The following is a 15,000-nucleotide window of genomic DNA, read 5'->3' on the forward strand; positions in this document are numbered from 1 at the left end:
GGCGAGGGATGCGGCGGGAAGGCCCCGACGGCTAAACGGAAGAGGCTGCAGGGCCGCCTCGGAATGGTCCAAGCATCGGATGCGATTGGGACGACTACCAGTGCCAACCCCTTATCCCGCGATGCGTCCGATACACAGATAGTTCCAAGGCGGCCGAGGAGCCTCACCGCATATCAATCGGGGTGCGAGGCGAGGGATGGGGCGGGAAGGCCCCAACGGCTAGACGGAAGAGGCTTCAGGGCCACCTCGGAATGGTCCAAGCATCGGACGCGCTTGGGGCGACTGCCAGTGCCAACCCCTTATCCCGCGATGCGTCCGATACACAGATGGTTCCAAGGCGGCCGAGGAGCCTCACCGCATAGCAATCGGGGGTGCGAGGCGAGGGATGGGGCGGGAAGGCCCCAACGGCTAGACGGAAGAGGCTTCAGGGCCGCCTAGGAATGGTCCAAGCATCGGACACGCTTGGGGCGACTACCAGTGACAGCCCCCTATCCCGCGATGCGTCCGATACGAAGATGGTTCCAAGGCGGCCGAGGAGCCTCACCGCATAGCAATCGGGGTGCGAGGTGGGGGATGCGGCGAGATGGCCCCAACGGCTAGACGGAAGAGGCCACAGGGCCGCGTCGGAATAGTCCAAGCATCGGACGCGCTTGGGGCGACTACCAGTGACAACCCCTTATCCCGCGATGCGTCCGATACGAAGATAGTTCCAAGGCGGCCGAGGAGCCTCACCGCATAGCAATCGGGGTGCGAGGTGGGGGATGCGGCGAGATGGCCCCAACGGCTAGACGGAAGAGGCTGCAGGGCCGCCTCGGAATAGTCCAAGCATCGGACGCGCTTGGGGCCACTACCAGTGACAACCCCTTATCCCGCAATGCGTCCGATACGAAGATAGTTCCAAGGCGGCCGAAGAGCCTCACCGCATAGCAATCGGGGTGCGAGGTGGGGGATGCGGCGAGATGGCCCCAACGGCTAGACGGAAGAGGCCACAGGGCCGCCTCGGAATAGTCCAAGCATCGGACGCGCTTGGGGCGACTACCAGTGACAACCCCTTATCCCGCGATGCGTCCGATACGAAGATAGTTCCCAGGCGGCCGAGGAGCCTCACCGCATAGCAATCGGGGTGCGAGGCGAGGGATGCGGCGAGATGGCCCCAAAGGCTAGACGGAAGAGGCTGCAGGGCTGCCTCGGAATAGTCCAAGCATCGGACGCGCTTGGGGCGACTACCACTGCCAACCCCTTATCCCGCGATGCGTCCGATACACAGATAGTTCCGAGGCGGCCGAGGAGGTGGGGGATGCAGCGAGATGGCCCCAACGGCTAGACGGAAGAGGCTGCAGGGCCGCCTCGGAATAGTCCAAGCATCGGACGCGCTTGGGGCGACTACCAGTGACAACCCCTTATCCCGCGATGCGTCCGATACACAGATAGTTCCGAGGCGGCCAAGGAGCCTCACCGCATAGCAATCGTGGTGCGAGGTGGGGGATGCGGCGAGATGGCCCCAACGGCTAGACGGAAGAGGCTGCAGGGCCGCCTCGGAATGGTCCAAGCATCGGATGCGCTTGGGGCGACTACCACTGCCAACCCCTTATCCCGCGATGCGTCCGATACACAGATAGTTCCAAGGCGGCCGAGGAGCCTCACAGCATAGCAATCAGGGTGCGAGGCGAGGGATGCGGCGAGAAAGCCCCAACGGCTAGAGGGAAGAGGCTTCAGGTCCGCCTCGGAATGGTCCAAGCATCGGACGCGCTTGGGGCGACTACCAGTGACAACCCCTTATCCCGCGACGCGTCCGATACACAGATAGTTCCAAGGCGGCCGAGGAGCCTCACCGCATAGCAATCGGGGTGCGAGGCGAGGGATGCGGCGAGAAGGACCCAACGGCTACACGGAAGAGGCTTCGGGGCCGCCTCGGAATGGTCCAAGCATCGGACGCGCTTGGGGCGACTACCAGTGACAACCCCTTATCCCGCGACGCGTCCGATACACAGATAGTTCCAAGGCGGCCGAGGAGCCTCACCGCATAGCAATCGGGGTGCGAGGCGAGGGATGCGGCGAGAAGGACCCAACGGCTACACGGAAGAGGCTTCGGGGCCGCCTCGGAATGGTCCAAGCATCGGACGCGCTTGGGGCGACTACCAGTGACAACCCCTTATCCCGCGACGCGTCCGATACACAGATAGTTCCAAGGCGGCCGAGGAGCCTCACCGCATAGCAATCGGGGTGCGAGGCGAGGGATGCGGCGAGAAGGACCCAACGGCTAGACGGAAGAGGCTTCGGGTCCGCCTCGGAATGGTCCAAGCATCGGACGCGCTTGGGGCGACTACCAGTGACAACCCCTTATCCCGCGACGCGTCCGATACACAGATAGTTCCAAGGCGGCCGAGGAGCCTCACCGCATAGCAATCGGGGTGCGAGGCGAGGGATGCGGCGAGAAGGACCCAACGGCTAGACGGAAGAGGCTTCGGGTCCGCCTCGGAATGGTCCAAGCATCGGACGCGCTTGGGGCGACTACCAGTGACAACCCCTTATCCCGCGACGCGTCCGATACACAGATAGTTCCAAGGCGGCCGAGGAGCCTCACCGCATAGCAATCGGGGTGCGAGGCGAGGGATGCGGCGAGAAGGACCCAACGGCTAGACGGAAGAGGCTTCGGGTCCGCCTCGGAATGGTCCAAGCATCGGACGCGCTTGGGGCGACTACCAGTGACAACCCCTTATCCCGCGACGCGTCCGATACACAGATAGTTCCGAGGCGGCCGAGGAGCCTCACCGCATAGCAATCGGGGTGCGAGGCGAAGGATGCGGCGAGAAGGACCCAACGGCTAGACGGAAGAGGCTTCGGGTCCGCCTCGGAATGGTCTAAGCATCGGACGCGCTTGGGGCGACTACCAGTGACAACCCCTTATCCCGCGACGCGTCCGATACACAGATAGTTCCAAGGCGGCCGAGGAGCCTCACCGCATAGCAATCGGGGTGCGAGGCGAGGGATGCGGCGAGAAGGACCCAACGGCTAGACGGAAGAGGCTTCAGGGCCGCCTCGGAATGGTCCAAGCATCGAACGCGCTTGGGGCGACTACCAGTGACAACCCCTTATCCCGCGACGCGTCCGATACACAGATAGTTCCGAGGCGGCCGAGGAGCCTCACCGCATAGCAATCGGGGTGCGAGGCGAGGGATGCGGCGAGAAGGACCCAACGGCTAGACGGAAGAGGCTTCAGGGCCGCCTCGGAATGGTCCAAGCATCGGACGCGCTTGGGGCGACTACCAGTGACAACCCCTTATCCCGCGACGCGTCCGATACACAGATAGTTCCGAGGCGGCCGAGGAGCCTCACCGCATAGCAATCGGGGTGCGAGGCGAGGGATGCGGCGAGAAGGACCCAACGGCTAGACGGAAGAGGCTTCAGGGCCGCCTCGGAATGGTCCAAGCATCGGACGCGCTTGGGGCGACTACCAATGACAACCCCTTATCCCGCGACGCGTCCGATACACAGATAGTTCCGAGGCGGCCGAGGAGCCTCACCGCATAGCAATCGGGGTGCGAGGCGAGGGATGCGGCGAGAAGGACCCAACGGCTAGACGGAAGAGGCTTCAGGGCCGCCTCGGAATGGTCCAAGCATCGGACGCGCTTGGGGCGACTACCAGTGACAACCCCTTATCCCGCGACGCGTCCGATACACAGATAGTTCCGAGGCGGCCGAGGAGCCTCACCGCATAGCAATCGGGGTGCGAGGCGAGGGATGCGGCGAGAAGGACCCAACGGCTAGATGGAAGAGGCTTCAGGGCCGCCTCGGAATGGTCCAAGCATCGGACGCGCTTGGGGCGACTACCGTTGCCAACCCCTTATCCCGCGATGCGTCTGATACACAGATAGTTCCGAGGCGGCCGAGGAGCCTCACCGCATAGCAATCGGGTTGCGAGGCAGATTATTGGGAAGGGAACCCCCTGGGATGCGGCTCAAGCAGTGCCCAAAGGGACTGGAATGCGGAATCACATCGAGAGACCCAAATGCTATACGAGGGCTCAAATCGAATTATCGATTTGGCCACGACATGGACGCATCGGAACGACTACCTTTGCCGAACCACTCGCAATTGCATCCATACCGAAACCAATAGACATTTCCGTTAGAGCCCTCGCATAGCATTCGGGAATCTCGCATGCCCCTCTAAATCGACCAATGCTGGCGCTCAATGAAAATCCGAGCGCTACCACCGTTCGAGCGCCAGCATTGGTCGAGTTAGAGGGGCACGGGGGAGAATGCTCCAGTCAACACCTCCCCTATATAAGTTATTTGTCCGATTCTCGCACAACCGTAGTCTGCCTCGTCGAATCAAACAACGGTCCCAGATTCCGACTTCCGTTCCGTAGAGACCCAAAAGCTAGATGGAGGCTCGCAAGAAAGAGAGTCGGCGCATAGCAATCGGGTTTCTCGAACGTTTAGGGACCGAGCTCACTTGCGGATAGGGCAAAATCCGCCAAGCAACCCAAAAGCTAGACGGGGGCTCGAATCGAATCGCCTAGGCGGCCACAACAACGACGTGTTGGATCGACTACCAGTGCCAAACCATTCAGCAAGACTAGTCTGTGTCGAGGCCGGATAGAGATTCTCAGAGAGCGCCCGCATAGCATTTAGGAGACCTGCCGCGTCCCTCACACTCGACAAATGGTGGTGCACGTTTATAAATCCGAGCGATCCCAACCCTTTCAAGCACCAACATCGGTCGAGATAGAGGGGCACGGAGGGGGCTGCGTGAGACAACACAGTCCCCTATATAAGTTATTTGTCCGATTCTCACACATCCGAAGAATGGTCATCAAATCGGACAACAGCCCAAACTTCCGACTTCCGTCCCAGAAAGCCCAAGAGCTATCTAAAACGTTCATGGCCGGAACTCGATCGCGGCTATACCAGTCCGCCAAGCAACCCAAAAGCTAGACTGGAGCTCTAGTCGAATCACCTCTGTGGCCATTGCAAGGACGTGTTGGAGCGACTACCATTGCCGAACCATTCCGCAGGTCGAGTCCATACCAAGGCCGCATAGAGATTCACGATGAGCTCCTGCATAGCAATCAGGAGACTTGCCGTGTCCATCACAATCGATAAATCCTGGTGCAAGATTTTTGCATCCGAGCGCTCCAACCAGTCGAGCACCAGCATCAATCGACATAAACGGGCACGGGGGGAGGATGCTCGAGAACACTACCTCCCCTATATAAGTTATTTGTCCGATTCTCAAGCAGCCGAAGTCTGGTCATCGAATCGGGTCAAAGACCACAACTTCCGACTTTACCCACAATGCAAGTCATCGAATCGAACATCGGCCCCCGAGTCGGACTCCATGCGTATGTCAGGTCATCGGACCCAAATTCCGCCTTCCTGCGCATGGCGGGCCATCAATATCAACTCGGTCATCGGACCCAAACTCCGCCTTTTTGCGTATGGCACGCCTTCAAATCGGTCATCGGACCCAAATTCCGCCTTCCTGTGCATGGCGGGCCATCAACATCAACTCGGTCATCGGACCCAAATTCCGCCTTTCTGCGCATGGCACGCCATCAACTCGGTCATCGGACCCAAATTCCGCCTTCCTGCGCATGGCAGGTCATCGGACACAAATTCAGACCTCGCCAATATGCCTACGTATCGAATCGGTCATCGGACCCAACTTCCGACTTCATCCATACTGTAGGGTCTTTGAGGTTGGCGCGGTGCGCTCAACCCAGGGAGTCGACCCATCGAAGCATACACCTCCCCTATATAAGCTATTTGTCCGATTCCCACACCTGTGTAGTTTGCACCTCTGACCAGGACATCGACCCCAACTTCCGAACTCGACTGCAACGACGGCACCAGCGCCTTGGTGCGCACCTTGCGACGCACAGTCCCAACATTCGCCTTCCTGCACATGGCAGGTCATCGGACCCAAATTCCGACCTCGCGAGTATGCCTACATATCGAATCGGTCATCGGACCCAACTTCCGACTTCATCCATACCGTAGGGTCTTTGAGGTTGGCGCGGTGCGCTCAACCCGGGGAGTCGACCCAACGAAGCATACACCTCCCCTATATAAGCTATTTGTCCGATTCCCACACCTGTGTAGTTTGCACCTCCGATCAAGACATCGACCCCAACTTCCGAACTCGCCTCCAACGACCGAACCAGCGCCTTGGTGCGCACCTTGCAACGCACAGTGCCAACATTCGCCTTCCTGCACGTGGCAGGTCATCGGACCCAAATTCCGACCTCGCGAGTATGCCTACATATCGAATCGGTCATCGGACCCAACTTCCGACTTCATCCATACCGTAGGGTCTTTGAGGTTGGCGCGGTGCGCTCAACCCGGGGAGTCGACCCAACGAAGCATACACCTCCCCTATATAAGCTATTTGTCCGATTCCCACACCTGTGTAGCTTGCACCTCCGATCAGGACATCGACCCCAACTTCCGAACTCGACTAAAAAGACCGCACCAGCGCCTTGGTGTGCACCTTGCAACGCACAGTGTCAACATTCGCCTTCCTGCACATGGCAGGTCATCGGACCCAAATTCCGACCTCATGAGCATACCTACTAATCGAATTGGTCATCGGACCCAACTTCCGACTTCATCCATACCGTAGGGTCTTTGAGGTTGGCGCGGTGCGCTCAACCTGGGGAGTCGACCCATCGAAGCATACACCTCCCCTATATAAGCTATTTGTCCGATTCCGACACCTGTGTAGTTTGCACCTCCGCTCAGGACATCGACCCCAACTTCCGAACTCGCCTGCAACGACCGAACCAGCGCCTTGGTGCGCACCAAAAGTGCGCACTTTTGGAGGGCACTTTTGTGCGCTCCAAAGGTGCGCACTTTTGGAGGGCACTTTTCTGCGCTCCAAAGGTGCGCACTTTTGGAGGGCACTTTTTGGAGGGCACTTTTCTGCGCTCCAAAGGTGCGCACTTTTGGAGGGCACTTTTTGGAGGGCACTTTTCTGCGCTCCAAAGGTGCGCACTTTTGGAGGGCACTTTTTGGAGGGCACTTTTCTGCGCTCCAAAGGTGCGCACTTTTGGAGGGCACTTTTTGGAGGGCACTTTTCTGCGCTCCAAAGGTGCGCACTTTTGGAGGGCACTTTTTGGAGGGCACTTTTCTGCGCTCCAAAGGTGCGCACTTTTGGAGGGCACTTTTCTGCGCTCCAAAGGTGCGCACTTTTGGAGGGCACTTTTTGGAGGGCACTTTTCTGCGCTCCAAAGGTGCGCACTTTTGGAGGGCACTTTTTGGAGGGCACTTTTCTGCGCTCCAAAGGTGCGCACTTTTGGAGGGCACTTTTTGGAGGGCACTTTTCTGCGCTCCAAAGGTGCGCACTTTTGGAGGGCACTTTTGTGCACTCCAAAGGTGCGCACTTTTGGAGGGCACTTTTCCTGTGCTCCAAAGGTGCACACCTAGGTGAGCACCTTCGACCACACCTTGTAGCACACCAAACTCTGACTTTCGACTTCATCCGCAATGCAGGGTCTTTGAGGTTGGCGCAATGCGCACAACCAGGGGAGTCGACCCATCAAACCCAACACCTCCCCTATATAAGCTATTTGTCTGATTCTCATACATGCGTAGCCTGCAGGAGCAATTAGGACATCGACCCCAACTTTCGGCTTCTAAACGAAAACAAGGTCTTTGAGGTTGGTGTAATGCGAACAACTAGGGGAGTCAACCCATCAAACCCAACACCTCCCCTATATAAGCTATTTGTCTGATTCTCATACATGTGTAGTCTACAGGAGCAATTAGGACATCGACCCCAACTTTTGACTTCTTAACGAAAACAAGGTCTTTGAGGTTGACGTAATGCGCACAACCAGGGGAGTCGACCCATCAAACCCAACACCTCCCCTATATAAGCTATTTGTCCGATTCTCATACATGTGTAGCCTGCAGGAGCCATTAGGACATTGACCCCAACTTTTGACTTCTTAACGAAAACAAGGTCTTTGAGGTTGGCGTAATGCGCACAACCAAGGGAGTTGACCCATCAAACCCAACACCTCCCCTATATAAGCTATTTGTCTGATTCTCATACATGTGTAGCCTGCAACAACGATTAGGACATCCACCCCAACTTCTGAATTCGTCTGCGTTGACCGCACCAAAGGTGCACGCCTTGGTGCTCACCAAAATCCGACTTCCGACTTCTTCTGCTATGCGGGGTCTTTGAGGTTGGCGCAGTGCGCACAACCAGGGGAGTCAACCCACCGAATGCAACACCTCCCCTATATAAGCTATTTGTCTGATTCTCATACATGCGTAGACTGCAGCAATGATTAGGACATCCACCCCAACTTTTGACTTCTTAAACAAGACAGGGTCTTTGAAGTTGGTGCAGTGCACACAACCAGGGGAGTCGACCCATCAAACGCAACACCTCCCCTATATAAAGCTATTTGTCCGATTCTCATACGTGTAGTCTGCAGCAGCGATTAGGACATCGACCCCAACTTCCGAATTCGTTTGCATTGACCGCACCAAAGGTGCACGCCTTGGTGTGCACCCTGGAGTGCACTTTGGTGCTCACCTCGGTGCACACTTTGGTGTGCACCTCGGTGTGCACCAAAGGTGCGCACCTTGGAGCGCACCAAAGGTGTACACTTTGGAGCGCACCACATAGGGTCTTTGAGAGGTTGGCGCAGTGCGCACACCAAGGTGGGTGTTGAGGTGCGTGCCGAGGTGGGTGGGTGCTAGGGTGCGCTCCATGGTGGGTGCCAGGGTGGGTGCGTGCTAGGGTGGATTCCAAAGAGGGTCATAGGGTGGGTGCCAAGGTGGGTTGGTGATATAGTGGGTTCAAAGGTGGGTACTAGGGTGGGTTCCAAGGTGGGTCACAAGTTGGGTGCCAGGATGCGTGGGTGTTAGGTTGGGTGCCAAGGTGGGCTCCTGCGTGGGTGGGTGCTAGGGTGGGTTTCAAGGTGGACGCGAGGGCGGGTGCCAAGGTGGGTAACAAGTTGGGTGTTAGGATGGGTGAGTGCTAGAGTGGGTGCCAAGGTGGGTGGGTGCTAAGGTGGATGCCAAGGTGGTTCACAGGGTGGGTGGGTTCTAGGGTGAGTTCCAAGGTGGGTCACAGGTTCAGTGCTAGGGTGGGTGTCAAGGCGGGTGTCGAGGTGCCTGGGTGCTAGGGTGTGGATGCCAATGTGGGTCATAGGGTGGGTACTAGGGTGGGCTGCAATGTGGGTGCCAAGGTGGGTAACATGCTCGGTGGGTTCTAAATTGGGTGCCAGGGTGGGTGTGCACCCACCTTGCCCGAGGTGGGTGCCAAGGTGCCAGTGTGGGTGGGTGCTAAGGTGGATGCCAAGGTGGGTGAGAAGGTGGGTGATAGGTTGAGTGGTAGGATGGGTGGGTGCCAAGATGGGTCACAGGGTGGGTGCAAGGGTGGGTAGGTGCTAGGGTTGGTGTCAGGGTGGGTGGGTGCTAGGTTGGGTTCCAAGGTGGGTGCGAGGGTGAGTGTCAAGGTGGGTCACAGGTTAGGTGCTAGGATGGGTGAGTGCTAGGGTGCAAAGGTGCCAGGGTGGGTGCTAGGATGGGTCGATGCTAGGGTGAGTGGCAAGGTGGGTCCACAAGTGTCAAGGTGGGTGCCGAGGTGGGTGCCAAGTCGGCGACTGCTATGGTGGATGCCAAGGTGGGTCACGGGGTGGGTGCCAAGTTGCTAGGTTGGGTTCCAAGGTGGGTGCCAACGTGGGTGCTAGGGTGCGTGGGTTAAAGGGTGTGTCACAACGTGGGTGCCAGGATGGGTGCGCACCCACACTGGCCAAGACGGGTGCGGGTGCAAGGTTGGGTTCCAAGCCCGGTCACAGGCTGGGTGCTAGGATGGGTGGGTGCCAAGGTGGGCACCAGGGTGGGTGCACCCACCCTGGCCAAGGTGGGTCACGGGGTGGGTCCTAGGGTGGGTAACGGGGTGGGTACTAAGGTGCGTGCCAAGGTGGGTCATAGGGTGGGTGCCAAGGTGGGCACCAGGGTGGGTGTGCACCAACCCTAGCCAGGGTAGGTCACGGGGTGGTTGTCGGGGTGGGCGTCAAGGAGCCAAGGTGGGTGGCAAGTAGCCAAGTTGCGTGCCAAGGTGGGTGTCGGGGTGGGTGCCAAGGATCCAAGGTGGGTGCCAAGGAACCAAGGTGGGTGTCTGGGTGGGTGCCGAGGTGGGAGCCAGGGTGGGTCCCAAGGTGAGTGCAAAGGTGGGTGCCAGGGTCAAGGTGAGTGCCAATGTGGGTTCCAAGGTGCCAGGGTCAGGGTGAGTGCCAATGTGGGTTCAAAGGTGCTAAGTTGGGTGCGAGGTTGGGTGCGAGGGTGGGTGGGTGCCAAGGTGTGCTAGGTGGAAGCCCGGGTGGGTCGGCATCCCATGGGTGTCGAGTTGGGTGCCTGATGGGTGCTTCTTGTCAAGTTTTAGTCGTCGGGACTCATTTCGAGCCTTAGAGGTCGTTTCTTGTCCGGTTGCCCTGTCTTCGACCTGGGAACCCAATTTTGGTCCTCGGGTCCCATTTTTTTTTGTCTCGCATCCCACTTTTGGCCTGTGGCCTTTTCGGGGTCGATTCTCGTTTTGGGCATCAGAGCATGTTTCTTCTCCTAAAACCCAATATTTGTTTATTAAGTCTCGGAACACATTTTTGTTCTCGTGGACCCATCATGGGTCTTGGAACGCATTTGTGGTCCTTGGGTCCCATTTTGCATCCCGAAACTTGTGTTTTGGTGCTTGATCCCTATTTTGGGTGCCCACCTTGCACCAAGTGCGCACCCGGGGCAAACCGAGCGCCTTGGTGCACCGGGGCAAGATCGAGCGTGCACCCGAGGCGCCCCGAACATGCACCAAGGTGCACTCGGCCCACATGTGAGCGCAGGTCGTTGCGCCCGAGGTGGTGTGTGGGCACCGCGTTGCAGACGGGACACTGCACGCACACGACGCCCCCTCCAGGTGCACGCACGTAGGCCGGGCCGGGTGCACACCCGACGCCCTAGCAAGGTGCGCGCACCCGGGCAGGGCTCACACTTGGCGAACGGGGCGCACTTCGCGAGGGAGGGTGTGCACCTCGACGGGGGTGGGTGGCCGGGGTGGATTCGCACGTGGGTCGCGGTTTGCTAAGTACACACTGCGACAAGCTCATAACGGGTGCGATCATACCAGCGTTAGTGCACCGGATCCCATCAGAACTCCGCAGTTAAGCGCGCTTGGGCCGGAGTAGTACTGGGATGGGTGACCTCCCGGGAAGTCCCGGTGTTGCACCCTTTTTTAGTTTTTCGCCGGGCGTCGCAATGCTATTTGAATAAACCTTTTGCCCGTTTGCGTTCTCGTCGGGGCCGGGCCGGGCCGGGGTGCGCTGCCCGCACTACCGCGCGCGCGGGGGCGACACCGAGCGCGCACCCGAGGCGCCCCGAGCACACAGGCCACGGTGCAACCCGGGCGTTGTGCGCGCACCCCGGTGCGCCCGAGGTGCTGCGCGCGCACCCAGGTGAAATCGGTGTGCACCTCGGCCAGTGCGCGCTCGGTCGAGTCGCGCACGTTGGCCAAGGTGCACGGTGATGTTTCTTACTCTAAGGTTCCGCACCAGACGCCCGGGACAGGTGAGCGAAGCTGGGCGGGGCCGGGTGCGCGGCCGGGGCAGGTGCACGCAGCTGGAGAGAGCTTTGGAGCACACTTCGGAGCGCACCAATGATGCGCTCCATTCAAAAGTTTCCTGAAAAGGCAAAAAAAGTTGAGATTATAGAATTTCCCACTTGAGAGATTGTAAAAAAAAAAAATTTAAAATGAAGGAAACGCGGGTGCCAAGGTGTGCGCAGCCCAGCCAAGGTGTGCGCACCAAGGCGCCCACCCTGGCGAAGGTGCACGCAAGGTGCGCACCCGAGGCAAACCGGACAATTAACCCAACTTTCGACTTCGCGCGCACCTTGGAGCGCACTTCGGAGCGCTCCTTGGTGCGCACCAATCTTGGGCACCTCGGAGTGCACCATGGCGCCCACCAAGGTGCGCACCCGGGGCAAACCGAGCTCCGACTTCGTGCGCACCTTGGAGCGCACGAAAGGTGCGCACCATGGCGCCCACCAAGGTGCGCAGCCCAGCCAAGGCGTGCGCATCAAGGTGCGCACCCTGGCGAAGGTGCGCACCCGGGGCAAACCGAGCTCCGACTTCGTGCGCACCTTGGAGCGCACAAAAGGTGCGCAACCCAGCCAAGGTGTGCGCACCCCGGTCAAACCGAGCTCCGAATCGTGCGCACCAGAGGTGCACGCCATCGTGCGCACCTTGGAGCACACTTCGGAGCCCTCCTTGGTGCGCGCCGATGTTGCGCACCTCGGAGCGCACCCGGGGAAAACAATGCAATTAACCCGACTTTCGACTTCGTGGGCACCTCGGAGCGCTCTCGGGTTCGCACCTCGGAGCACACCGAGGTGCGCACCTTTGATGCGCTGCCTTCACCAATTTCCAGAAAAGGCAAGAAAACATTGAGAAGGTGTGCGCACCGAGGTGCCCACCCTGGCGAAGGTGCACGCGAGGTGCGCACCCGGGGCAAACCGGGCTCCGACTTCGTGCACGCCGCACCTTGGAGCACACTTCGGAGCGCTCCTTGGTGCGCACCAGGGCGCGCAACCCAGCCGAGGTGCCCACCCCGGCGAAGGTGCACGCGAGGTGCGCACCCGGGGCAAACCGGGCTCCGACTTCGTGCACGCCATGGTGCCCACCGCGGCGAAGGTGCACGCGAGGTGCGCACCCGGGGCAAACCGGGCTCCGACTTCGTGCACGCCGCACCTTGGAGCACACTTCGGAGCGCTCCTTGGTGCGCACCATGGTGCCCACCAGGGCGCGCAACCCCGCCGAAGGTGCACGCGAGGTGCGCACCCGGGGCAAACCGGGCTCCGACTTCGTGCACGCCGCACCTTGGAGCACACTTCGGAGCGCTCCTTGGTGCGCACCATGGTGCCCACCAGGGCGCGCAACCCCGCCGAAGGTGCACGCGAGGTGCGCACCCGGGGCAAACCGGGCTCCGACTTCGTGCACGCCATGGTGCGCACCGCGGCGAAGGTGCGCACCCGGGGCAAACCGGGCTCCGACTTCGTGCACGCCGCACCTTGGAGCACACTTCGGAGCGCTCCTTGGTGCGCACCAGGGCGCGCAACCCAGCCGAGGTGCCCACCCCGGCGAAGGTGCACGCGAGGTGCGTACCCGGGGCAAACCGGGCTCCGACTTCGTGCACGCCGCACCTTGGAGCACACTTCGGAGCGCTCCTTGGTGCGCACCATGGTGCCCACCAGGCCGCGCAACCCAGCCAAGGTGTGCGCACCAAGGTGCACGCGAGGTGCGCACCCGGGGCAAACCGGGGTCCGACTTCGTGCACGCCGCACCTTGGAGCACACATCGGGGCGCTCCCGGGTTCGCACCGGCGTTGCGCACCGTGGTGGGCACCTCGGAGCACACCAAGGTGGGCAGCGAGGTGCGCACCTTTGATGCGATGCCTTCACTAATTTCCATAAAAGGCAAAAAAAAAACGAGATTTTAAAATTTCCGTTTTGAAAGATAGTGAGAAAAAGGGAATGCTGGTGCCATCTTGAGCCCGCCCTGGTGCGCAGCCCAGCCAAGGTGTGCGCACCAAGGTGCCCACCCTGGCGAAGGTGCGCGCCCGGGCAATTAACCCAACTTCCAACTTCGCGCGCGCCAGGGTGGGAGCGCACCCAACAACCGGGCCTGGGAAGAGCCAATGCGAGAAACCCCACCAAACGCTCTGACAAAAAAAGAGGGGGCGCTCCAGTAACCCCGCTTCGGAGCGCACCCTGGGCAAACCCAGCCAAGGTGCCCACCCCGGCCAAGGTGCAGGCGAGGTGCGCACCCGGGGCAAACCGGGCTCCGACAACGTGCACGCCGCACCTTGGAGCACACTTCGTAGCGCTCCCGGGTGCGCACCTCAGAGCACACCAAGGTGGGCAGCGAGGTGCGCACCTTTGATGCGCTGCCTTCACTAATTTCCAGAAAAGGCAAAAAAAAAAGGAGATTTTAAAATTTCCGTTTTGAAAGATAGTGAAAAAAACGGAACGCGCGTGCCATCTTGAGCCCGCCCTGGTGCGCAGCCCAGGTAAGGTGCCCACCCTGGCAAAGGTGCGCACCCGGGCAATTAACCCTACTTCCGACTTCGTGCGCGCCAGGGTGGCAACCGGGCCTCGGAAGAGCCAATGCGAGAAACCCCACCAAACGCTCCGACAAAAAAAGAGGCGGCGCTCCAATAACCCCGCTTCGGAGCGCAGCCGGGGCAAACCCAGCCAAGGTGCCCACCCCGACGAAGGTGCACGCGAGGTGCGCACCCGGGGCAAACCGGGCTCCGACAACGTGCACGCAGCACCTTGGAGCACACTTCGAAGCACTCCCGGGTGCCCACCGGCGTTGCGCACCGTGGTGGGCAGCGAGGTGCGCACCTTTGATGCGCTGCCTTCACTAATTTCCAGAAAAAGGCAAAAAAAAATGAGATTTTAAAATTTCCGTTTTGAAAGATAGTGAAAAAAAAGGAACGCGGGTGCCATCTTGAGCCCGCCCTGGTGCGCAGCCCAGGCAAGGCATGCGCACCAAGGTGCCCACCCGAGGTGCACACCCGGGGCAAACCGGGCTCCGACTTCGTGCAGGCCGCACCTTGGAGCACACTTCGGAGCGCTCCTTGGTGCGCACCATGGTGCCCACCAGGGCGCGCAACCCAGCCAAGGTCTGCACACCAAGGTGCCCACCCCGGCGAAGGTGCACGCGAGGTGCGCACCCGGGGCAAACCGGGCTCCGACTTCGTGCACGCCATGGTGCCCACCGCGGCGAAGGTGCACGCGAGGTGCGCACCCGGGGCAAACCGGGCTCCGACTTCGTGCACGCCGCACCTTGGAGCACACTTCGGAGCGCTCCTTGGTGCGCACCATGGTGCCCACCAGGGCGCGCAACCCAGCCAAGGTGTGCGCACCAAGGTGCACGCGAGGTGCGCACCCGGGGCAAACCGGGGTCCGACTTCGTGCACGCCGCACC

At 60.1% G+C, this 15,000-nt stretch overlaps 1 non-coding gene across 1 annotated transcript; it reads left to right on the top strand.

The window, feature by feature from the left end:
• Positions 1 to 11,125: 11,125 nt before the first annotated feature.
• Positions 11,126 to 11,244, top strand: LOC131870203 (5S ribosomal RNA). The gene has a single exon (XR_009368530.1). It is a non-coding gene; the product is annotated as a 5S ribosomal RNA (ribosomal RNA).
• The last annotated feature ends 3,756 nt before the right edge of the window (positions 11,245 to 15,000 follow it).

This window comes from Cryptomeria japonica, unplaced genomic scaffold (assembly GCF_030272615.1).
Source record: "Cryptomeria japonica unplaced genomic scaffold, Sugi_1.0 HiC_scaffold_303, whole genome shotgun sequence".
Taxonomy (NCBI): domain Eukaryota; kingdom Viridiplantae; phylum Streptophyta; class Pinopsida; order Cupressales; family Cupressaceae; genus Cryptomeria; species Cryptomeria japonica.